The sequence below is a fragment of the Meleagris gallopavo genome, chromosome 3 (genome assembly GCF_905368555.1).
Source record: "Meleagris gallopavo chromosome 3, MGAL_WU_HG_1.1, whole genome shotgun sequence".
NCBI classification, from domain to species: Eukaryota; Metazoa; Chordata; class Aves; order Galliformes; family Phasianidae; genus Meleagris; species Meleagris gallopavo.
This window is the reverse complement of record NC_139406.1, coordinates 82,038,430-82,063,856: the sequence shown is the minus strand read 5'-3', so window position 1 is coordinate 82,063,856 and position 25,427 is coordinate 82,038,430. Positions and strand designations below refer to the sequence as shown.

General features: G+C 41.0%; 1 long non-coding RNA gene across 14 annotated transcripts in view; it reads right to left on the bottom strand.

The window, feature by feature from the left end:
• LOC146544790 (uncharacterized) overlaps nucleotides 1-25,427 on the bottom strand; it is a 120,501-nt gene that overhangs the window by 74,359 nt on the left and 20,715 nt on the right. For 2 of the 14 annotated variants that reach the window (XR_014882666.1, XR_014882663.1), the window contains exon 3: nucleotides 10-218. The exons of the other annotated variants lie outside the window; for them this stretch is intronic. This is a non-coding gene — a long non-coding RNA (uncharacterized LOC146544790). The remainder of the gene's footprint in view (nucleotides 1-9; nucleotides 219-25,427) is intronic. 14 annotated transcript variants of the gene reach the window in all.

Here is a 25,427-nt window from a genome sequence, read left to right as displayed (position 1 = left end):
TGCTCTTACCTCCCTATATGAGCAGGGTTCCCTCAAGTCCACAGATGGACTTTAAAGTTCACTTGCTGCTGGAGTAGCAAGGGCAGAGTTCATCTCTGCCTCCTCCACATGACAGCACGCAGAGCTGAGTGCAGTCCACCATGCAGATCCATCTCCTTTCAGCCGTAACACTTCCCCAGCCAGAGGTAGATTCCACATCTTGCTCTGATGATTTGTTGCTGTGGATATTTGAGAAGAATTCAGTGGCTGCAGAATTAATCTATAGCAGCCATGCTGCCCTCATGCATACTAATCACCAAGGTAAGAGCAGTGGAAAGAGCAATGAGCAACTGCTTTTCATGCTGATTCAGAACTGCAGAATGAATTTCAATCTGTCAACACCAAAACAGAGGCAATGTGAAATTCTGCAGTCTAGTGGGGGGGATTCTTACTATTTCATAGGAGCAAGATCTTTCATGTCGTAATGTAGTAGTAACAAGTGCCATAAGAATGTTAACATCCCCAGCAGTTGTAAAAAGAAGCTCTTTATTTAAGTTTTATTTGACAACTATATCTGATGTTATATCTCTGGCCAAACTGACAGCATCAAACCATTCCCCTGGCACTCAGTGGTAAGTCTTAGCCCTCTAGTCAATACTATTAGACAACAGACTTGCATATTGCTGATGTTCACACCTTTTGCCTGTGCATCTTTGCTTATATTAGAGTGGTACTGATGTGAAGAATGGACTGTTCGATGGATTAGGAATTGACTGGCTGGATGCAGCCAAAGGGTTGTGATCAGGGTGAAGGCCAGTCACAAGCGATGTCCCTCAGGGGTCAGTCTTGGGACCGGTGCTCTTCAACATATTCATCAGAGACAGATGATGGAATTGAGTGCACTCTCAGCAAGTTTGCAGATGACACCAAGCTAAGCAGTGCAGTTGATACACTGGAAGGAAGGGAAGCCATCCAGAGGGACCTGGACAGGCTGGAGAAGTGGGCCCATGAGAATCTAATGAGGTTCAATAAGGCCAAGTGCAGCGTGCTGCACTTGGGTTGGGGCAATTCCAGGTATTTGTACAAACTGGGAGAGATCTCCTTGAGAGCAGCCCTATGGAGAACTTGGGGGTCCTGGTGGACGAGAAGCTGGACATGAGCTAGCAGTGCACACGCAGCCCAGAAGGCCAACTGTGTTCTGGGCTGCATTAAAAAAGGGGTGGCCAGCAGGGAGAGGGAGGTGATTGTCCCCCTCTACTCGGCTCTTGTGAGGCCCCATCTGGAGTACTGCATTCAGGCCTAGGGCCCACAGTACAGGAAGGACGTGGAGCTCTTGGAGGGGTCCAGAGGAGGGCCACTAAGATGATCTGAGGGCTGGAGCACCTCTCCTATGAGGAAAGGTTGAGGGAACTGGGCTTGTTTAGCTTGGAGAAGAGAAGGCTCTGGGGAGACCTCATTGTGGCCTTCCATTACTTGAAGGAAGTGTACAAACAGGAGGGGGAACAGCTGTTTACGAGGGTGGATAGTGATAGGACAAGGGGGAATGGTCTTAAATTGAGAGAGGAGAGGTTTAGGTTAGATATTAGGAGGAAGTTTTTCACTCAGAAGGTGGTGACACTGGAACAGGTTGCCCAAGGAGGTTATGGATGCCCCATCCCTGGAGGCATTCAAGGCCAAGCTGGATGTGGCTCTGGGCAGCCTGGTCTGGTGGTTGGTGACCCTGCATATAGCAGGGGGGTTGAGACTAGGTGGTCATTGTGGTCCTTTTCAACCCAGGCCATTCTATGATTCTATAATTCTATGATATTAACAAATGCAATTCCAGTCCAGTTTGCCTTTAGTGGCATTTGCTTAAAGAATGAATGGAAGTTGAGGAGTGCGAGGTTGGGGGTGAGGAATGGAGCTGTAAAACTTTCTGCAGTCTACAGAAAGAAGTGCAGATCTGCAGGCAAAGATCACAAAGCAGGGATTTGGGACCAGTTCCCAAATTCCTTTTTGTTTGAACATTTTATAAACAGACATGTGAAGTCTTCAGCATAAGCATAAGGTGATGGATGGGCACTGCTGAAGACGGCAAGTGGTTTAGGAGCCAAGAGCTCTTTTGAAGAAAGGATCTATGCATCAAGGAGAGACTGACTTTTTAACAGATTTAGATACCGCCTGGCAGAGAAAAGTGACACAACAGACCCTGTGAGATGTCTGAGTGAGGAGCTGAGGAGATTTCCCAGTGCCATAAGTGCTGGTTTGACACTATCTAATTCTCCGTGGAGAGCATGGGGATAATTCAATACCTACATACAGATCTTCTAGGGCCTTACCAACTCTGTTGGGAACTGATAAAGCAGACACAAACTGAGCACAGCTTCATTTTACACCCAGTCCAATCAGCTACTCAGACAGCCCCAGTTCTTGCCCTGAATTTGTGGGCTGATTTTCCTCCAAACATATCTCAGGTCTTCAGGGGGTGGTGGTAGCACAGAGAGAGGCTCATTCACTGCACATTAGAAATCCAAACTCTTATTTTTAAAATGTCCACCTGGATCTCCATTTTTGTCTTTGAAATGTTCGGTTTATTCCAGACATTTTATAGTCTGGGGACAAAACAGACTAAAATAAACAAACCAACAAAATCCAAACTGTCTGAAAGATCCTTTTACAGGAAAAGATTTGGGTAATGCAGTGCTAATTCTTTGTTTTCCTACCGTGGAGCATCAAAAGCAACAGCATGTCCTTTATCTTCCCCATGCCATCAAAGCAAGTGAGATAAGAAGGAAGAACCATATTCAACTTTCATTTACACCACAGTGAATTCATAGCATTGCTCACAGACAACGGAGCCAAAGGGATCTATTAAAAATGATCTCTTCTCCAAGCAGGTATAAACAGAGACTTCAAACCTTCCTGCCATGGAGGTCTGGGGTTGGGGGTGGAGTGTGGGGATGAGGGTGAGGGAAATACTGTTCAATCTGAAACTGTATAAAATTCAGTAATATTTTATTTGTGTCAACATGCCATAATCATTTAGAAAGAGGACTTGGGACAAGTGAGCCTACATGGACAAAAACCTTGCTTAGACTAATACATTGATAGAAAACTGCTTTATTTTGGTCCAGTTCATTTTGTCCTGTAATTTGCTAGGTCAGTGGAAACAATTTGCTACCAGTATAATTGCCCATTCCCTTAAGTATTTTCTCTGTTGCTCTTTCCATTATACCACTGTAGATGAAGTGACAAAACTCAAATACAGGCAAGTCCATTTAGAGGAAAACGAAACTGCCTGCCAAATTGGAATTTGTATTGTTCAGATAAACTCTACAAAATATTCAAAAGCTTCCAGTCAGTAAATGTCTGTGATATAAGACTACCCAAATGGAACAGCTGAACAAAGGCAGCTATGGGCTTAAATGTGGAGACACTATGAGCAGTGTGGAGACATTACGAGAATATACAAAACTGCAAAAGGAATCTATTTCCACCCTCTTCCAATAAGTGCACATCTCTAGTCACTTGACTACCTTTGTAGATCTGCCTGAACTCGTGATTTTCAACTACAGACTATAGAAACATAGAATGGCTTGGTTTGAAAGGGATCTCAAAAATTACCTAGTTCCAATTCTCCTGCTGCAGGCAGGGTTGCCAACCACAAGATCAAGCACTAGATCAGGCTGCTCAGGTTCCCATCCAATCAGAACCTGAACATCTCCAGGGATGGGGCATCTTGAGCCTCTCTGGACAGTTTGTGCCAGCGCTTCACTACCTGCTCAGTGGAAAACTTCCCCCAGCATCTAATCTAAATCTCCCCTCTTTGAGTTTAAAACCACTCTCCCTTGTCCTATCACTATCTACCTGTCCAAAAAATCCTCCTGCTTATAATCTCCCTTTAGATACTGGAAGGCCACAATGAAGTCTCTCCAGGGCCTTCTTTTCTCCAGGCTGAACAAATCCAGCTCCATCAACCTTTCTTCATAGGAGAGGTGCTCCACACCACGATTATCCTCATGGCCCTCCTCTGGACTCTTAATGCTCTGGTGAATTTATTTTACTCGCCTACTCTTCACAATTGAAACTATCCTGAAGAATCATTTTAAGGTGTCTAAGACACACAGCATGGATATCCACCTAAGGTTTCTCTTCATGGAATATTTTGTAAAGCAATGGAAACCAAGCACCAAGCTCAGGGGAAATTTTAGCCAAAGGATGGTTAGGTCAGTTCACATGGGTGCACAGAAGACTGTCTCTATTCAGGTTCCATTTTGTCAGGATTAAATTAGCACCGAGCTGCAGTCTGTTTTCCCTGTGATGAAAGCTGTGCAACCCAGGATAACTTGGTGTCTGTACCACAAAATATCAAATTTGGGATGGAAAAAAATGAGGTGTGTGGACTAGGTAACCTCTCAGGGTTCCTTTCTATGCTTCTTGCAAGGATTCTGTGCTATGGGAAGAAAATCCTGGCACACACAAGTACAAAATTTGTGCTATATTTGTTGGCAGTCTGAGCAACCTCTGTTCCCTTCTCCATAACAGCTCATGTACTACTGACAGCAGTACTGTGGTTCTCATGTCCCAGCTGTATTCCAGCATTAGAGGTCACAGTGAGCATTAAACATTGAAGGTTAAAAAAAATAAATAAATAAAAAATAATAATAAAAATAAATAAATAAAAAAGGTTAAACATATTTCACAGATGTTTTCACTGGAAGACATGGATCCCAGAATATTCTCACCTACCACGTCTTGCTTTATTTAGAGGACCCAAAAAAGAGATGTCTCTGAATAAAATTTGCAAATTTTTATGCAGATATGACATTTTACTTTGCAAATTCCCCAGGCAATTGTACGCTTTAAGTAAAATCTGTGCCTATGCTTAGTAATGGATTCAAGTATTAATGAAGATCTGCTAGGAGATTTTTAAAATACACTGTGTGAGTGTTCTGTATGGCAATGGCTTAGAAAGAACACAGCTTTACATTTGCTGGATCTCTCCAAAAAAGAATAGACTCATTCCTGTATTATAATTTCTTCATAAAGCTGGTGTCAGACTGCTAAGATGCAACACAGAAGTTACTTTCCCATAAGAACACTCAATAATGCAGGCCTACCTCTCAGGTGGTGCATGTACATTAGCACTTCATGTTGTAACAGACTGATACTTTTTAAGCAAATCCCATCCTTTTGTCTTAGTGCACTTTGGTTCCCACGTTGCAGCAGCCACAGACTGAGAGACACAAATTCCATTCAGACAGAGCTGCTGCAATTGCAGTGGATGCTATGGGAAACAATGTGGGTGTTAAATTCTCAACACCAGTTACTCCACCCTATAAATTTGTTACTAGTGGACTCTGATTCACACTGATACGACAAGTACTCTATTTGCATCTTCCTTCTTTTTTTCTCTTGATCTGCTTTTGTCTCACTGTCTTTAATTGTCATTCATTTTTAAATTTGTCAAACAATTTCAATTTAAGCAAGATTAATTCCTGTGAAGGGATAATTACCCCAGACTTATTCTCAGTGTTATTGTGCTTCCAGCTAATAGTTTAACATTTTGCCTTGCTCCAAACAATTTCTGTCAAATTATACCACTTAAGTCTTTTCCATTATGCTTTTTAAGGCCATATTATTTCTGAGTAATTCTGATATTTCCTAGTAACTCCATTGTAAATCTGATTCTGAATAATATTCAGTACTAAACATGCAAGGAAATCAAATATATGTGAAATATAGGTACTCAGGGGGCTAAAATGATTTGAAAGGAGACTTGGGGCCAAATCTGAATTCATCTGTATCTTCCACACAGATAAATTTTGTAATATTTGTCGCTAATATTTGGTGACCCATAATTTCAAACAAGTTAGAGAAAAGAAGTTGTTTATCTATGTGTTACTGAAAATGCTCTTCTCAAAGTAGAGAACTCATCTTATTTACACTTTGGAAAAGTAAGGAATTTGAGACTCTTGTGCAAAGAAAAGGAAGAAGGGTTGTTAGGTGGCTACCTAAAATTTGAATCACAAATGGAGATGTCTGTTTTTCTTAGTCAAGCATGTCCACAGTGACTGACTACAGACCTGTCTAACAGAAAACAGTATCACAGACTTACACCAAGAAGAAATGGAATAATTTCCATTTCTGATACAACAATCTTCTTCTTTTTTTTCCTATGCAACAGTAAAGATAATAAAGTGGCTTAGCCTGTAGCATTAAACCATTTACTGTAGCTTTAAGAACAGATACTGAAGAATCAAGTGAAAATACTTGGGAGAGCTTTAAAAGAGTTTGCATTCTGGGATTCCTCAAGAATTTTTTTTCTTTAATTAATTACTTCTAAACAGAATTCAATACTGCAACTTAGAATCATAGAATCATAGAATCACAAGGTTGGAAAGGACCTACAAGATCATCTAGTCCAACCATCCTCCCATTACCATTGCTACCACAAGCACTAAACCGTATCTCATAGCTCCTCATCCACACACTTCTTGAACACTGCCAGGGACGGCGACTCCACGACCTCCATGGGCAGCCATTCCAGTGCCTGACCACTCTCTGAAAAATTTTTCCTTATGTCTAATCTAAACCTCCTCTGGCACAACTTCTGGGCATTTCCTCAGGTCCTGTTTGTTGCCTGGGAGAAGAGGTCAAACCCCTCCTCATCACAACCTCCCTTCAGGAAGTTGTAGAGTGCAATAAGGTCTCCTCTGAGCCTCCTCTTCTCCAGACCAAACAATTCCAGCTCCCTCAGCCGCTCCTCATAAGATCTGTGCTCCAGACCCCTCACCAGTTTCATTGCCCTTCTCTGGACATGCTCCAGGACCTCAATGTCTGTCTTGTAGTGAGGGGCCCAAAACTGAACACAGTACTCAAGGTGAGGCCTCAGGCCTCACCAGTGCTGAGTACAGGGGGATGATTACCTCCCTTTTCTTGCTGGCCACACTATTTCTATTGCAGGTCAGGATGCTGTTGGCCCTCTTGGCCGCCTGGGCTCATGTTCAGCTGAGCATCAACCAACATCCCCAGGTCCCTTTCCTCTTCAGTCATTCAGCCACTCGTCCCCAAGCCTATAACGCTGCATGGGGTTGTTGTGACCAAAGTGTAGCACCTGGCACTTGGCCTTGTTGAACCTCATCCAATTCATCTCAGCCCAGCGATCCAGCTTATCTAGATCCCTCTGAAGGGCCCCCTACCCTCAGGCAGATCAACACTACCTCCTAACTTGGTGTCACCTGCAAACTTCCTGAGGGTACACTCAATCCCCTCATTTTGGTTGTCAATAAAGATATTAAACAAGATGGGCCCCATACCGATCCCTGGGGGACGCCACTTGTAATGGGTCGCCAGCTGGACTTAACTCCATTAACCACTACCCATTGGGCATGACCCGGTAGCCAGTTCCTTACCCAAAGAAGGGTATACCTGTTCAGGCCACAGGCAGTCAATTTCCCCAGAAGAATACTGTGAGAAACTGTATCAAAGGCTTTGCTGAAGTCTAGGCAGACTACATCCACAGCCTTTCCATCTACCAGTCTGGTCATCCAGTTGTAGAAGGAGATGAGATTGGTCAAGCACGACCTGCCTTTCATGAACCTGTGCTGGCTGGGCCTGATCCCCTGGATGCTACGCACATGTCATGTGATCTCATACAAGATGATTTTCTCCATAACTTTCTCTGGTACTAAGGTCAGGCTGACAGGCCTCCTCGGATCCTCCTTCTGGCCTTTCTTGTACATGGGAGGCACATCGGCAAGCCTCCAATCCTCTAGGACCTCTCCAGATAACCAGGAGCGCTGGTAGATGGCTGCGAGTGGCTCGGCAATCACCCCCGCCAGCTCCCTCAGCACCCTAGGATGGAGCCCGTCCAGTCCCATGGACCTGTGACAGTCCAGATGGAGGAGGAGCTCTCTAACTGTCTCCACCTGAATCACTGGGGCTGTATTCTGTGTATCATCCCAGACTTCCAGATCAGGGCGTAAAGTGCCCTGAGGATAACTGATCTGCCTATTAAAGGCAGATGTAAAGAAGGCATTGAGGACCTCTGGCTTCTCCTTATTCTCAGTGGTCACATTCCCCGCTGCATCAAGTAAAGGATGGAAATTCTCCTTGGTTCTTCTCTTACTGCTGATATATTTGTAAAAGGATTTCTTATTCTCTTTTACTGCAGTGGCCAATCTGAGTTCAAGTTGGGCTTTTGCCTTACTAACTTCCTCCCTGCATACCTTAACAACTTCATCTTTGTAATCCCCCCAAGTAGCCTGTTTCTTCTTCCAGAGGACATAGACTCTCTTTTTTCTTCCAGAGTCTTGACAGTAGTTCCCGGTTCATCCACACTGGTCTTCCCCTACAGCTCGCCTTATGGCATTCAGGGACAGCCTGTTCTTCCGCCTTTAAGATTTTCATCTTAAGGAGCATCCAGGCTTCCTGGACCCCTTTACCCTTAAGGAGTGACTCCCAAGGGACCCATGCTACAAGTGTCCTGAACAGGTCAAAGTCCACCCTCCGGAAGTTGAAGATAGCAGTTTTGCTAATCACTCTTCTGACATCTCCAAGAATAGAGAATTCTGCAATTTCATGGTCGCTCCGCCCAAGACAATCCCCAAACTTCACATCTCCCACTAGTCCTTCTCTGTTAGTGAAGAGCAGGTTTAGCAGGGCATCACCCCTGGTAAGCACTCGTACCAGCTGTGTAAGGAAACTACCTTCCATGCACTCTTGGACTGCTTCCTCTGCACTGTATTATATTTCCAACATATATCAGGGATGCTGAAGTCTCCCACAAGAACGAGTGCTGGTGATTGCACAACTTCTGCAAGCTGCTCATAGAATGCCTCGTCCTTTTCTTCACCCTAATTAGGCAGTATATAACAGATCCCCACCAAGATGTCGTCTCTACAGGCCTTCCCCCGATCCTTATCCATAGACACTCAACTTTATCATTCCCAACCCCAAGCTCTTCAACATCAAAACATTCTTTAATATAAAGGGCCACAGCACCACCCTTCCTTCCTTGTCTATACCTTCTGAAGAGCTTGTAGCCATCCATTACAGAGTTCCAGTCATGGGAGTGGTCCTACTACATTTTGGTAATAGCAACTAGGTCATACCGAAAAGAACAAGAAAGGCTTCTACAGGTACCTCAACCAGAAAAGGACAGTCTATCTAAAAGGATAAAAAGGATGACGCCGGGAAGTACCAACCTGTCAGACTCACCTCCATGCTAGAAAGATCATGGAGCAGATCCTCCTGGAAGTTATGCTAAGTCACATCGATGGCAGGGAGGTGATACGGGAGAACCAGCATGTCTTCACCAAGGGCAAATCGTGTCTGACCAGTCTAGTGGCCTTTTATGATGGTGTAACTGCATCAGTGGACAAGGGAAGAGCCACTGATGTCATCTATCTTTGACACAGTAACCAACAACATCCTAGTAAGGGTGTCCCTGCTCATTGCAGGGGAGTTGGACTAGATGAACTTAAAGGTCCCATCTCTAAGGATTCTATGATTCTATGAAGATCAAGATATTAATGGAAAGAATGCTTTTATCCAACTGTCATGAGCTTAGTGCTTAGGTTTGGTTTTTCAGTCTACCGGAGACTTTTTAGTGAGATTATATAATTCACTTATGTTAGTTTTTGAAGCATGTAGATAAATAACCAATATTGAAGGTCTTAATTTGAATTTTTGGTCTTTCACCTACTTTTGTGTAAAGTGAAAGTAACAACACTTCTCAACATGAGAAATACATTTTAAGTTGTTCCAATTCTAAGGAGAAATGGCAGTGATACTTAAGACAGAGAATCACTCGTTGCATTGTGATTGTGATATTATGACTCTACAGCTGACAGACAAAGGGGCTGCAAGAAACTGACTGCTCCTTCCAGCATTTGTTCAAGTTGAAACTGAGTTACAGTAGCGTTATCTGAATTACTGCACACTTATTCCTTGGCATTAAAAACTGCTGTGAATTAACAATATATGTCTTTCTCAAGACGTGTATCGAGACCACCAAGACAGAGGGATCTGAATGAAGACTAATCACTAATCTCTGACATACACAATTGTGCAATAGCATTCAAGCAAGGTTAGCCAAACCTCATGTTTTTGTATGTTTCAGAGAGTGCCAGAGACTACTCTTCCAAGTTCAAATTTGGCCCCTTCTTTATAATAATTCTGTGCTTAGGAAACTGGACAAAGGCCACCAGAGACTTAATATCCAAAAATTATGTCCAGAGTAAATAACAGATCAGAATCAAGCTCCCTCACACTGGCCAGTTACTGGCACAGAAGTGTCATAACAGTAGTAAAATTCAAGCCCTCCTTGGATATTCTTACTTCTTTATCTCAGTGGTTAGCTAAGGCTATGCCCATCAGGATTTCTTCTGAGCCATTACCATAGCTATGATTATAAAACAAGTTTCAAAGATGTCAAAGTCCCTATAAGATGTAAATTGCATTTTTTTGCTTTCCATAGAAAGGCCTTGTCATCTGTAAAACATGAGATATGAGAAGCTGTCATATGATACAACAGAAACATCAATGAAATGTCCACTGTCCAAAGAGCAGATTCTTTACTTACCCTCTCCTCTCCTCTCCTCTCCTCTCCTCTCTCTCCTCTCCTCTCCTCTCCTCTCTCCCTCTCCTCTCCTCTCCTCTCCTCTCCTCTCCTCTCTCTCTCTCCTCTCCTCTCCTCTCCTCTCCTCTCCTCCTCCTCTCCTCTCCTCTCCCTCTCCTCTCCTCTCCTCTCCTCTCCTCTCCTCTTCTCTCCTTATTCTCTTATTTGAAATAACAATGTAAAGCACTATGTTCTGGAAGACACGAGTCAGGCCTTTGCATCACTTTCAGTGCAGATCAGACATAAGGCATCTTGCTGCCTTTACTAATGAGCAAACACAGCCCAATGTATCTGGGCAAAACACCCTGTTCTCCATTACAAAGCACACTATGTTAACATGGAGCACTCCTCCCAACAACTTCCACCTTCTCCCAATTGCTAAAACAGCAGATACATTTAGTCTCTTGTTCCTAGGGACTACTTGTTGTGGAAACCTATATTTTTCACTAGCTCCAATGTGTTTTAAATAGCCTTGATCTATTCCATGAATATCAGTGTTCATACTACTATAATAGTAGAAGATACTTTCTTTTGCACTTTGACATCTCATGTCTGACAATGTAAGGTATCAACTTCCTTTGCCCTAAGCTACCATGGTATTTATTCTCAGTCTGAAGACTATGATGACAGAAGTGGCACATGGGGTGATAATGAGCCTGACATGACTGTGAGGTTATTTGCATCTGTTTCTTTTGCTGACTTTGTGTAAGGTCAGTAGGTGAGTCTACATATCCTTTGCACTGTAAGTCCTTAAGAATTTTTCCACTCACCTTTCCCTCTCTAAAGGAAAAAGTAGTTGTAACAATTAACTCATATAATGTAATGACTGTATTTGTTGAGAGATCACATTTCCATCAATGTAAAAAGCTTTGAAGTTGACAAGATTTTTTTTTTAAGTTCACAATACTCTTGCTGTATATTGATATGTTATCTTTGCTCAGAACACGTATTATTCCTGTTATTACATTAGTGCCACAAGAAACAAACAAACCAAAACTCAGTTTTCCAAGACAATTTCCAAGTTATTATGTCTCTGTCCATCTTTGAAGGATATTCAGGGCGACATCATTGTGATGGCAGGAGAAGAACAAATATTGAAATGTTAGTTACAGCCCTAGTTGGGATTGAGTAAAAATGCTCTTGTCCTCAGCGAAAAGCAGAGTATAAGGATGGCAGTTTGCTAAACGTTTCCAGGTGTTCTATAGCTATTGCATTTTGACACAACTGAGAAACAGTGTAACCGAACACAAATTGTGACTGATTTTTCTTCATGTTTGCTCAAAGAATAGAATGAAAGCCATTGTATCAAATAATTGTGCCAGAAAAATGAATTTGACTAAGGGAAATGGCAACAAATGTCAGTGCTGACAGCAGACACTTTCCTACTTGTCTACATCCTTTATTCTTTTCAAATAGTATCCTGAATAATGAACTTTTTTTTATTTTGGCTGGGGAAAAAAAAAAAAAAAAAGTCATTCTTTTTAAAGCACCTAACAAATTCAGACATGCCTAAACATACTCGTTCCATCAACTTTCACCTACCCAACTATCATCATGGTATATTTTGCAGAAGCACTCGCACTCTCCACCCGCAGCCCTCCTCTTAGCGCAGTGAGCTGATTTGATTTCCATAGGCATTCAACTCTCACAAATGCCTCATTGTGGATTAGCAGCTAATTAGTGCCAACTAGCCCACACGTGGTCCTTTGGTTGTTCTTATGTTCCTAGTAAGCCTTTTCTTGTCAATCAGATCTAGGAACAGCACAGTTTGTGCTTGAATGACATCTACACATTTCTGGGCAACCTTAACACTCAGACTAATGTTTCCTCAGGACGTCTGTGCAATACTTGAGCTGGTTACCCACAAGCTCCTGATCTCACAGAGTGAGACTCTGTAGAGATGCAGACCTCTGTCCTAAAATCCCATGTGATGATCAATAGAGACGATCACAATTGGTCATTGAATTTAAAAAAAAAAACTACTAACTAGAATTAAAATGTAGAATCTTATCTTCAGCTCTGTGAGTGCAGTGTAAAGCTACTGATACTGAGACTTAACACATCCCAGGATTTTCAGCAATGCACTGGTAAGCCAGAAACCCTGAATGCAGTACACATCTCCCTGTGCCAGTACTACACTGATGCAACACCTCAGACCACCTGTGGTAGGCACTGAAATGGTACCACTGGTGAATCTATTTTGTTCAGTTGAGCTGTGGTCTTCTCCTTTACATGCAAATGGCAGCGATGGAAAACCTTTCAAGGTAAAAGGCTGATGTAGATTCAGCATCAAGCTGCTTTCACGAAGATACTGAAGAGCAGTAATGCAAATAAGTAGTGTTGGATATATGTCTAATTATATGCTAAAGATACAGGGAATTGGATGTAATTTCCAGGCATATGTATGGAACAGTACCGTGATGGGAAAAATATTATGTTTATTGATTGAAGTCATCTTGCAGGCTCTTCAGCACAGGTTTGTAAACAGTGGCTGAGTCCTATAGTCCTTTCTCTGTGCCCCAACATATTAAGTGCAGCTCATCAAAAGACCAAAGCATCCAAAATTCTGTTGCAAGCATAGAGTAGAAAAGAGGCCATAGCAAGACCATAAACCCTGTTTCTATTTCCATGGGAGTATGAAGAGGAAATTAATGGTGTCAAAATGAGACATGCAAAAAAATCATTTCTATCTGGCTTTCCATTTCCAGAATATGGTCTGTACTGCCCATAACAGTTCTTCCTTAAATTTGCCCCAGAGTAAGCCAAACAGCTGCATACATTACATCATTATCCACAGACAAGCAAGATTCTCCATGTTCTAATCTTATATTTTTAATAAACTCATCAATCCCTCACCAACTGCATAAAGCAAAGATTTGATGAATAAGACTTATTTCTGTAGGACTGACTCACATGGCGTTAATGCCTCTTCAGAAAGCGCAAAATGTTCAGACAAACTATTAAAGCAGTTTCTGCAACTAATGGAACATGTCTACATGGCCCTGGGCTCATGAGGACACTGGATATGGGTGGAGATCAGCAACAAACAGGGGGGTGACAGGACAGGAGCCTGGCAAGGGAGAAATGTTTGGGTGGTGAGGCAGGAGGCGAGAGCCTGGTACAGAAAAATAAGGGAAGGAGCAGGGATCTTGGCATCAAGCTGTGGGGTGCGGCTGACACACCAGAGGGATGGATGCCATCCAGAAAGACTTAGACAGGCTTGAGCAGTGGGCCCAAATGAACCTCATGAGTTTCAGCAAATCCAAATGCAAGATCTTGCACCTGGGTCAAAGCAACCTTCATTACCAATACAAGTTGGGGGATGAAAGGATTGAGTGCAGTGCTGACAAAAACGGCCTGGGGATACTGGTGGATGGGAAGTTGGACATGGGACAGCAGTGTGCCCTTGCAGCCCAGAGAGCCAACCGTACCCTGGGCTGCATCAAAAGAAGCGTGGCCAGCAGGGAAAGGGAGGTGATCTTGCCCCTCTGCTCTGCTCTGGTGAGTACTGCATCCAGATGTGGAGTCCTCAGTACAGGAGAGATACAGACTTGTTGGAGCACATCCAGAGGAGGGCCACAAAAGTGATCCAAGGGATGGCACAATTCTCCTATAAGGACAGGCTGAGAGAGTTGGGGCTGTTCACACTGGAGAAGTGAAGAATCCGAGGTGACCACATAGTAGCTTTTCAGTATCTAAGGAGGAGCTACAGGAAAGAAAGGGACAGACTCTTTAGCAGGGTCTGTGGTGATAGAACAAGGGGAAATAGTTTCAAGCTCAAAGTGGGTAGATTTAGGTTAGATATAAGGAAAAGATCGTTTAGAGTGAGGGTGGTGAAGTACTGGAACAGGTTGCCCAGTGATGTGGTGGACGCCCTGTCACTGGAGACTTTCAAGGTGAGGCCAGATCAGGCCCTGGGCAAGCTGATCTATCTGTGGGTGTCTCCATTCATTGCAGGGGAGCTGGACTGGATGGCCTTCAGAGGTCCCTTACAACTCTAAGCATTCTATGATTGCATCATCTTGTAGATGGGAAAGTTTTTGAAGAGGAAAAGACCACTGAGTTATTTGGAAAGGTATGAGGGAAGGGCCTTCCTGCTCTACCACATCACACTCTCCTTATTTCTGATATTTAGCACTTAAACATCCAGCTGACATTATTACTGGAAATTCTAACCAGTTTGACACCTTGTCCCCAGAGAGCTGTGGCCTACAATTTTAGGAGGCATCACTTCAGCTTCCAACACCAAGCCCTAGAGCCTCTGCCAGCAGTATCAGTGCTTCCAGGCTGATGTGGACCACATACACTGCGGCTTGGCAGCACAGGCAGGTGTAGGATGAATGAAGCTTCTTCCTAAAACCTTAACAGCACCAATCAAGTTTCTCCTCATTGCCTGGGCAATGGTTAGTTCATCCTAGCTGTATCAGGCTGCAGAAAATATGCCTTTTCCCTCATACTTCTATAAAGCATCTTTGTATGACTACTGTATGTAATTGTTGCTTTTCCCCTCTTATCTCCCCACATAGATTCACACAGGTCCCAGTAGACTGCCTTCTCTGAACACTGGGCAAGTTCAAAGGTGAAAAGCTTTAGTCTTTTTCTCCTTACTAATCAGCCTTACACATGGCACAAATTTTCTCAGTGAAGGTCCTTACGTGTATTTCCTGTACATCTGGTCATTTAATCCAGAACAGTTTCCTGAATGTACCAACAGATGTGTCTTTGCAGGCCTACAGAGTAACATCTTGGACATGAGCATTTCATCTTCAAGGAAGCAAATACCCTTTTAACAGTTTTAGTTTAGATAAAAAAGCCTTTAAACTGGATTGAGTTCGTTTCTCTAGCCATCAATCTCACCAGCTCAGTGAGTGGTTAACTCATTCACTCCTGGGATGCCTTTTGGGCTGAGGTTTGTTGTTTCTTTGTGCTTTTGATCAGCTGATAACACTGGGAAAGAGCTGAAGGTGCCTAGGACTGCATTTCTCATGTGATTGCCAGAGATAAAGTCTGAGCAGCTTCTGCTGAGCTACAATAGTAAAGCCCCTGAATAATTAAGGAGATCCAATCACTTCCACAAATACAAGGTGCAAGACCTCCTTTTGTTCAAGATTGTATTTTCAATTCCCCACTCAAAAGAATGCAGTGGTCAAATGGTTAAGCTCTCTGCCTCAGGGAAGTGCTTTTAGTTGTACAGTTACCAAAGTCACAGAGAAGTAAGAACTCTACTGTTCTGCCTAAAATGAAGAGGAGCTCATACCATACAGACTAATATAGCAAATTGTATCTACTGATAGAACTGATAGTTCTTAGTAAATGTTAGCAGGCGTTTGATTTTCTCACATAGGGCAGATTTGTCGATTACAGTGAACACAAAACTATTTCCACTATCAGAGAAAGGTGTGCATCACTTTTCTCAGTGTCATAACTATATTTAAATAGATGTCTTGGTAGTATTCAGATTCTAGCAGCTTCTCCCTTCCCTCTCTTACAAAATATCTGAAGTACTCCTGTGTTAGAACTCAACACCTTTGTGCAAACCACACCTGGAGAACACAACTATGCAGAATAACAAAAGTTAGTAGCCCGAGGTTAATTTTATATCATCAGCTTTTTCAGGAGAAAGAGTCATACTTCACAGCTCACGTTCTTATGATATTTAATTGTTAAAAAAAAAAAAAAAAAAAAGAAAATCTTAGATGGCTTCCTCTTATGTGCCCCTAATTTCCTCTGCAAGTTATCACTGACATGTAAATTTGAAAGCTTACACAACGGTTTTATTGTCGTTCTTGGAACTAAACCCTTATGCATCACAGCTTTTGTGCAATACATATATACTGAAGTAAAATTAATATCCTCTGTTTAGTCTGAATTCATTGGCACAATGCCTGAAGTGACTAAGGAAAGCAACTAGCATTTACAGAACAAAGCTGGAATTAATTCTTATAGGAAAAGCAACTAGGCCGAGATAAAGAGTGTGAGGTGGAAAACAATAAGTCTCTCAATATCTACAAATCAAGAATTATCATATGTAAACTGGGGCCCAGGATGTGGAGAGGAGATAATAGGTAATAGCTCACAGAATAAAGGATCTGATCCAAACTCCTTGACTGCTAGTGGAAGTCTGGACATGCAGAGATGGAATTAAGAAAGCCAAGGCACAGATGAAACTGAACTTGGCGAGGAATGTTAAAAACAGCAAGAAGGGGTTCTATATGTACACTGGTCAGAAAAGACAGGCCAAAGAGAGTGTATCTCTTTTGTTAAATGGGAAAGGAGGACTGGCTACAACAGATATGGGTAGGCTAAGGCACTAAATGAGTTCTTTGCCTCAGTGTACACTGGCAGGATTCTCATATATCTCACATCCAGCAGACAGACAGCACGTCTTCACCAAGGGAAGGTCATGTCTGACCAATCTGATGGCCTTCTATGAGGGAGTGATGGCATTCGTGAACAAAGGAAAGGCAACTGATGTCATCTTCCTGGAATTCTGCAAAGTCTTTGACATTGTTCCCCACTACATCCTTATCTCTAAGCTGGAAAGATATCGATTTTAAGGGTGGACAATTCAACGGATAAGGAATTGGTTGGAAGATGGTTCCGGTCAATGGCTCTATGTCCAGGTGGAGGTCAGTGATGAGTGGTGTCTCCCAATGGTCTGTATTGGTATCAGTACAATTTAATGTCTTTATTAGTGACATAGATGATGGGATTGAGTGCATCTTCAGCAAATTAGCTGATGACACCAAGCTGAGCGGTACTGACCGGTTCCTTCATTCGAAAGGAAGGGATGCACTACAGAAGGACTTTGATAAACATGAGAGGTGAACACATGTCAAACTAATTAGGTTCAACAAAGCAAAGTGCAAGTTCTTGCACATGGATAAGGATAATCTCAGATATATATACAGACTGGGAGAAAAACTCCTTGTAGCCCTGCTGAGAAGGACTTAGGGGTCCTGGTAGATGAAAAACTTAACATGAGTCAGCAGTGTGCACTTGTAGCCCAGAAGCCCAGTGGTATCCTGGGCTGCATCAGAAGAGGGGCAGCCAGTAGTGTGAGGGAGGTGATTATCCCTCTCTATTCTGCCCTCAAGAGGACCCATCTGCAGCACCAGGTCTGGGGCCTCAAATACAGGAAGGATGTGGAGCTTTTGGAGAGGGTCCAGAGAAGGACCATGAAGATGATCCGAGAGCTGGAGCATCTCTCCAATGAAGACAGACTGAAGGAGCTGGTCTTATTCAGTCTGGAGAGATCTCACTGTGGCCTTTCAATATTTGAAGGCAGATTATAAACATGAGGGAATAGTGATAGAATAAGAAGAAAATGTTTTAAACTAAAGGGAGGAAGAATTAGATTAGATGTCAGGAGCAAGTTTTTCACTGAGAGGGTGGCGATAAGCGAGAACAGGTTGCCGAGAGAGGTTGTGAATGCCTCTTCCCTGGAGGTGTTCAAGGCCATGTTGAATGGGGCCTTGGGCAGTCTGATCCAGTACTTGGTCTAGCAGTTGGCTACCCTGCTGCAGTAGGGGGGGTGTTGGGATTTGATCTTTGAGGTCCCTTCCAACCCAAGCCATTCCATGATTCTATGAGTCTATGATTTTATGATTCTGTGAAGTCCATATGTTTCTGTCAGTGGGGCTGGATGATGTCCATATACACTGAGTTGCTGAAAGTCGTGGAACCAGGTTCCATTCTCATTCATCCTAGTCTGAACATAAAATTAATACATCAGAATACAGACAGATCCACTTCTTAACATGGTGCAAACAAAGAGTAGCTCCATGGAAGAAAAGCAACTGTACGCACCCAAAAAGAGTATATTCCACACCACCCATTCAGAGTGATGACAAGGAAAAAATTGCTTGGCTTATCCAATAATATCCCTCTAGGAATGTTTTGGACAAGATTTTGAAGGAGAAATATAGTTTAAGGGCCCTTATAGATGAGCTTTTAGGGTGCAGTGTAGCATATCTCGCTGTAAACTAAATCGAAATACATACTTTTGTTAAAACTTCAGTAATGAATATTATCTTGCACACCCTTGTATCTTTCAATGCTTGAAACACAATGACTGATTAGGTGCTGCTAACCTGTGAGCAGGTTACAGTTGAAAGACTTGGGTGTTAAGGGGTGAGGAATAATATTATGGTTAAATCTGGGAATGTTGAGCCTGAAGGAAGATACTATAGATTAGAGGAATTTTATTCCTATTTTGGATCCAAAACTTAATAATCAGATCTACAACATGCTTTTCTATAAGATAATCATATCAAAGTGTTTAGTCATGTTTCTTTGGAGTAAAAGAATGGTACATTAAAACAGTAACAATATGGAACATTCTACCTCATGAAGAAAAAAATATCTTGCCAACTGTAACGGAGTGATTACAACAGGCCTCTGCATTAAGACAGATTGACTCAAGATAATGTGGTAATTTTAGTAGCTATTGTTCAATATCCATTGTATTAGAATGTTTTCTTAGATCTAGCAATATAGAATGTATCAGTGTGCTACAAAGAAAAGATAAAACACTGGATATCAAGTAAATGTGCGACAAAGTTGAAAATCTAATCATAATTATATCTCTAAATTCAATTACTTGAGAAACAGCAGCTTGAGTGCACTTAATTAATATATTTCACAGATTACTTTGATTACTTTTTTCATTTGATAAAGTTATCTGCTACTCATACAGAGTTAAATACTGTTTTCTTGTCTATTAGTATGCAATATCTTGCTGGCATTAGACTGTTTCTAAGAGAAATATCAACCAGTAATGACAGCATCTGAAGTTATAATTGAAAGAATTTGGAGCTCTCAGTGAAAACTGGTTACGGATATCCCTCAATCCTTGAAAAAGTTGACCATCAGAATCACAGTGAGTTGTATGGCCCTAAAAGGAGAACAAGTCTGAAGGAAAGCCTAAAGGAAAGGTTTAACTGCTCATGAGCAGTTTGAGCAGGTCATAAGATTTAGTTCATCATTAAGCCTTGGCACTGTAGTTAATAAAATTGCTGAGGATTGTATCTCAGCTGTCGGTAAGACACCATACAGATGCAACTGCTGTAAAACAGTAACTATTTCTAGATCTCCAAAGCATGACTATCAGGTGTGCAGTTCATTACCAGTAGTCTGCAATGATGTTTCTAGAGGTGATAATATGTGCTGTCTACTTCTCTTCAACTCTATTTAATGCCCACAATTACTGATATATGTATTTATTACCCCAGAAAAGTTAATATTAAGTATAGTTAAATATTAATAAAGGCAATTTTATATATTTACAGTCATTAACATAACATGACACTGGTAAAGCAAGGCTCAGTATAAAGCTAGATTTACTTGACAGTTCCATTCTTCCATTCCCATTTAGCATCTCTGGAGGGGGTCTGAAGAGGAAAACTGCTGACATTAGAGGTATATGGTCCCATTAAAAAAAAAAAAAAAAAAAAAAAAAAAAAAAAAGCAAACATTTGGAAGATGGCAGCTACTGAGTACAAAGGACTTTGCTGTTCCTAGGAGAAATGGAGGCTGGATGATCTCTGGATGATCACTGCTACCACTAAGCATCCCAAAAGCAATAATGAACATATTTATGGATGCTTTCTACTCTTAGTTACCCACCTTGTGCACTCCCCTGTAAATAATGTTTTGTACTCATGCATATTCAGCTTGCCGTCTCTTTATGCGTGGTGAAAGTAGCTTGAACAGACATGATCCAATAAGGAAGAATATGCCCTCCCTGTAATTATACTGTCCCAGCTCTTGTCAGATCTCAGAAATTACGCAGTTTCTCTCTTCAGTTATATGCAGATAGCCTATTTCCCTGTATTTTGGCAAAACATTTGTTGTTCACAATGAACTTCAGGAGATTTCTATTTTTTAAAGAAATATATATGGGTTGTTCTTCCAGTCTACTGACATTTTACTTCCAATGCCTTATGCTACAGAGCAATATATTTCTCATTTAGTTTTAGAATTTGCTTTAAGATCCATTCAGTCAGTCTTCTCATGCTGAGTTGTCTTAGTTTCAACTGGGACGGAATTGTTTTCTTCAAAGTGTCTGGTATGGTGATGTGTTTAGGTTCTAGGAGAAAAACAAAGTTGATAACACACCAGTGTTTATAGTTGTTGCTAACCAGTGTTGTACAGAGCCAAGGCCATTCTAGTTTTTCAGCAAAGAAGTTGGGAGGGGGCAGAATCAGGACAGATGACTTAAAGTGGCCAAAAGGATATTCCATACCATATGATAGCACGCAGAAAGAGAGTTCTGATGGGAGTGGGAGTTCATTCCACACTATTCTGCTTACTGGAAGTTACCTGAGCATCACTCAGTGGGCGGTGAGAAATTGCTTGCACATCACTTGTTATATACAACCATATCTATATTTTTTCATAATTATTATTCTTTTCCTTTTTTCTATCTTACTAAATACTTTTATCTCAACTCATGGGTTCCACTTTGTTGTGTTGTTTGTTTTTTTTTTTGTTTTCAGTTCTCTCCCCCATCACATTGGGAAGCAGGAGAGTTAGTGAATGACTGTGTGGTGTTTATCCACTGCTAGGTTAAACCATAAGACTAGTTTATTTTCAGTGTATGTTACTGTTCTGCCACATTCATCATGGTACAGCTTTTTTGTTCAGTCTTCATTGTCAGAACAAAAATCTGCTCCGACCCAAGTTCACAGCCATTACCTTGCCTGATGCTAACTTTTGCCTTGAGTAACTATGCAAAGTCTGAGATCAGCTTTCACTTATTATACTGCTTTTGCACAATAGTGACTGCTTTTTGCCATATCTGTGGGTTGTATAAACCACTTATTTCTAAAAGGTTTACTGAGCTCTCCAGATATTCTTTCTTCACTCTTTTAATCACAAGCTGAGTTCACAGAAGCAGTGGTCTCCAGTCCACTTTGTGAAATTGCTTGGTTTCTTTAAGGACTCTCAGCCATACTCAATTGATTTGAATTTTTCTTTGAGAAATACCACTTATTTCTACCAGGGATTTCTTTTTTTAATGAAGATTATTATGTGATGATCATTATTATATGAATAGTGGGAGATTTTAGCAATGCCCATCACATTTCAAATGCATTTTGCTCAGCCCTGTAAAGGATAAAAAAAGAAAGGTTATAAAGCCTCTGTAACAGAAGCTAAATTAACAGAGTCTATGATCAAGTCATGGCAGCTTAAGGTGTTGCTGTGCATCATCAGAGCAATGATAACAGCTCACGTGTAGTTTCGTGGCAGAAGAAAGGAGAATTAGGAGCTTATTTTTATACTAATGATGTTAGCTTGTAGCAAGAGATGTCTCATAGTTACAAGAACGTGCACAGACATATACCATCAACCAACTTGCCTGCATCAAACTATGATAAAACAGTGATGGTGTCCTGAGCTTAAATGTGTGATGCGATTTGGCAGTCGTCAAGTGGGCGACTCAACAGGACATGATCTTATTTTAAACATTTGAATTTACTTCAATGAGCACCACCACATCTGTGTAACTCAGAAAAAAAATATTATTTAATAGTTACAGAGTTTACAGAGGTAAAACTTGCTTTTTCTACATGCAAATATTAAAAAGAAATACTGTGATGTGAACACACAAAACACAACATTCAGCTAAAATTTTGTTTCTCATAGGAATTAGTTGCCCTGGCTGTGGTAAAGAGTTTGTTGCTTTGCAAACCCAGGGGAGATGGGACAATGAATGTAGTATCCTTTCACAGTGCCTGAAGTATTTAGAAACATGACACAGCTTTTAAAGGCCCAAAACTGAGAAGGGGATTACTGAGACTTAAGAAAGGATAAGCAGGATGATGTATTTGCTAATCAAAGACAACCATAGGTGGATACCAGCGATACCTGTGTCCTAAGAAGTGGATACTAACAACCAGGCCACACTTTGTCTCCTTGTGTAGAATTGAGAAGTAGAACTTTGGGGGAAAATTGAACAAAAGGAGGCAAAGCAGGATAACATTTCCTTCATGAGAAGGCTGAACTTGATATGGAATACAGGAGTAAGGTGACAGCATGGTTTTATTATGGCCTGACAAAGGGAAGAGCAGGGCTTCTGCAGGAAGTAGCAAGGTTTGAGGAATGATAGAGGGAGATAACCTTTTCTCCAGAGCTTTGTTTAGACTTGGAGGTGGTCCTAATGCTGCTCTTGAAGCCATTTTTGTCTTTGTAACAGTTTGTTTTTCTCAGGCCGTTCTCTTTGCCTGGACTGTCTTTTAGAAGACAATGTGAAATAAAAACAAACAGTAATTAACTTCAGGTAACACTGAATGTCTGACCTGAATCCACAAACACAAGGAATCTTTCAAGTTGAAGCAGGGAAACTTCATCCCAAAGTCAATTGTCTCAGTACTATTGCAAATGCTGAGCTGAGATCACCTAACAAATTGAAACCTGCAAAAAAAAAAAAAAAAAAAAAAAAAAAGAAGAAGAAGAAGAAAAGAAAAAACGAAAACAACACCTTGAGGATGGTGTTGGAACTTTAACTCTGTATACTCTGGCTCTTATTGGCTCAAAAGAATAGTGTTTCTTACACTTATTGAATAGTGTTTCTTACACTTATTGCTAGGTCCTGAAGGGATAGGGAGTAATATAAAATTTACCTAGCTCTACAAATGAACTGTAAAACCCTGTTTGAGAATGTAAAAACTCAAACTTTCAAGTGTTAACAGTTCAAGCAAAAGGTCACATCTTAAAATATGAGCTTATATTGATATATTTACTGTAATTTGCATAGATACAATGCGGGGGCATTTTTCTGTGTGCTACAGGAAGCAAGGAGTTTACATCAAAGAGCACTGAAAGGTGTTCTGTAAGTTCAGAGAGTTAGAAATCCCTTTGGTCTAGATATCTGGGTAGAAATCTCATGAAAACAGGCTCTTCCATATCATTTCCAGTCATTTCTAATCCTAGCTGGCTCAGAAACATCAGACTGATAACATTTCTTAAGTTATTTCTGTAGCCCTGGCTTTGGTCAAACCCAAAAAGCGTGTAAACTTCACAAACAAACAGAAGTCTAACAGCACAGAGAGCCTCAGAAGAAAAGCTTAGTTCAAATTTAGTTCATCCGTGGGTAAAAATTCAGAGCAATTCTCTTTTCATAATATTAATAAAAATACTTTGTACTTTCATTCCAGAATCATGCACATCAAGGCCTAGTCTATGCTTCAGTTTCTCAGCTATGCAATTTTGCAAGCAGGGGTTTTCACACTGCCATAGTTAAATGTACTTTTTAAGCCACTATTACTACATCAGGCATTTTGTACTACTGTAGATTATCTCAATTCACTGAAGCAAAATTTGGAGTGTGCTCTTTTGTCTTGACAAGGGAAATATTTCAACGTATACATGACTTTCTACAAGAAAGAAAACAATGAGAAGAAAGTGTATTTTTCTCATGCCATGCTGTTCAATGACCTTTTCTTGATTCTTGGGGAGCAGGCAGAGTTGCTTTGTGTGCACTCCCCCCTTCTTTGTACAATGATATCAGCAACAGATCACAAAGAACATCTTGTGCATATGCCTCTGCTTACAGTTTTTTGTTTTCATCCCTTGCTCATGCCTAAATTGAGAAATTTTGAACATAATTCATTCTTTGTTATTACTTATCTTCAATCATCTCAGCTTGTCTGAAGTTTTGAAACCTACCCACTTCATAGTGGAACTCGTCAAGTCCTAAGTCCTGAAACACTGACATTCTGCATTAAGTGATCAATTAAATCTCTCTTTCTTGCCTTAGCAGAGTGTGGAAGTCCATACGGCAGATGCACGGACTTCCAGTGAAATATTAAGGACACTTTTTGTACTTTTGTGTAACAGTTTGTGACTTCATCTGGAAGTAGCATGACTACAATGGAAATGAGTTTGTGCAACTCATATCAACTTAAGTCAAGAGAGTAGATAATTGTTTATATCAAATAATGACAGTTTGTGCTTTACAAGTTTACTATGTACTTTAGAAAAGAGTAAATAGCAACTCAGTCTGCAGCTTGGTGTTGAATTTGCCAGTAGTTACCAGTTTGAAGAAAAATGAGATGTTTTCCATTGTTCAGTACTATTGTTTCCCTGGCCCCTAGAATACACTAGTCTTGAGCATAAACAACAAAGCATTGGCAAGAGGAAGAATACCACACTAGCCATGAGACACACATGTTACAAAATCCCAAAGGTTTGTATAAATTATCTTCATTAAAGTATGAAGATAAGAGAGTATTACAAAGGAGAAGCACTCTGGTCTGTGATTAGAGCAGGAGATGACATACAGATGTGGAAACTCTTCTTGTGGAAAAAAAAAAAACAACAACAACAACCCAAAAACTTAAGTTCAGCATTAACTGACAGATCAGACCTGCCAGCATTGTCCTTTTAATCTGTCACAACACCTTTCTATGTTCAATGCTCCAAAGCATTCAGATGCATGTCCCAAAGATAGAAGGTTGTTTTGAAATAGAAGTGTTTAAAATCTGAAAATCTGTTTGTGATCTGTGGATGAAAAGTGTGAAAAGTGCACAATATTGTAGCTATTGACATCAACTTTTTGCTCTTTGGAAATTCTCCAGCCAAACTTATAAATTGCTGATGACAGAATCCATTCTTTCTTCAAGATGAAGTACACTATTCTTCAGAATGTCCCATGACCTATCCTATAGATCTGAGTAGTAGAGACTAAAACTGGCAAAAAAAAATTAATACAGGAAATTAAAAAATGATAATAATTAGGATGGCTCTAAATGCAGCTTAATAAAATAGAGATATGCCTGGATACATACATTGAATTCTGCTTAAATTCATATACCTGGCACATGAATATTCTCCCACTTTT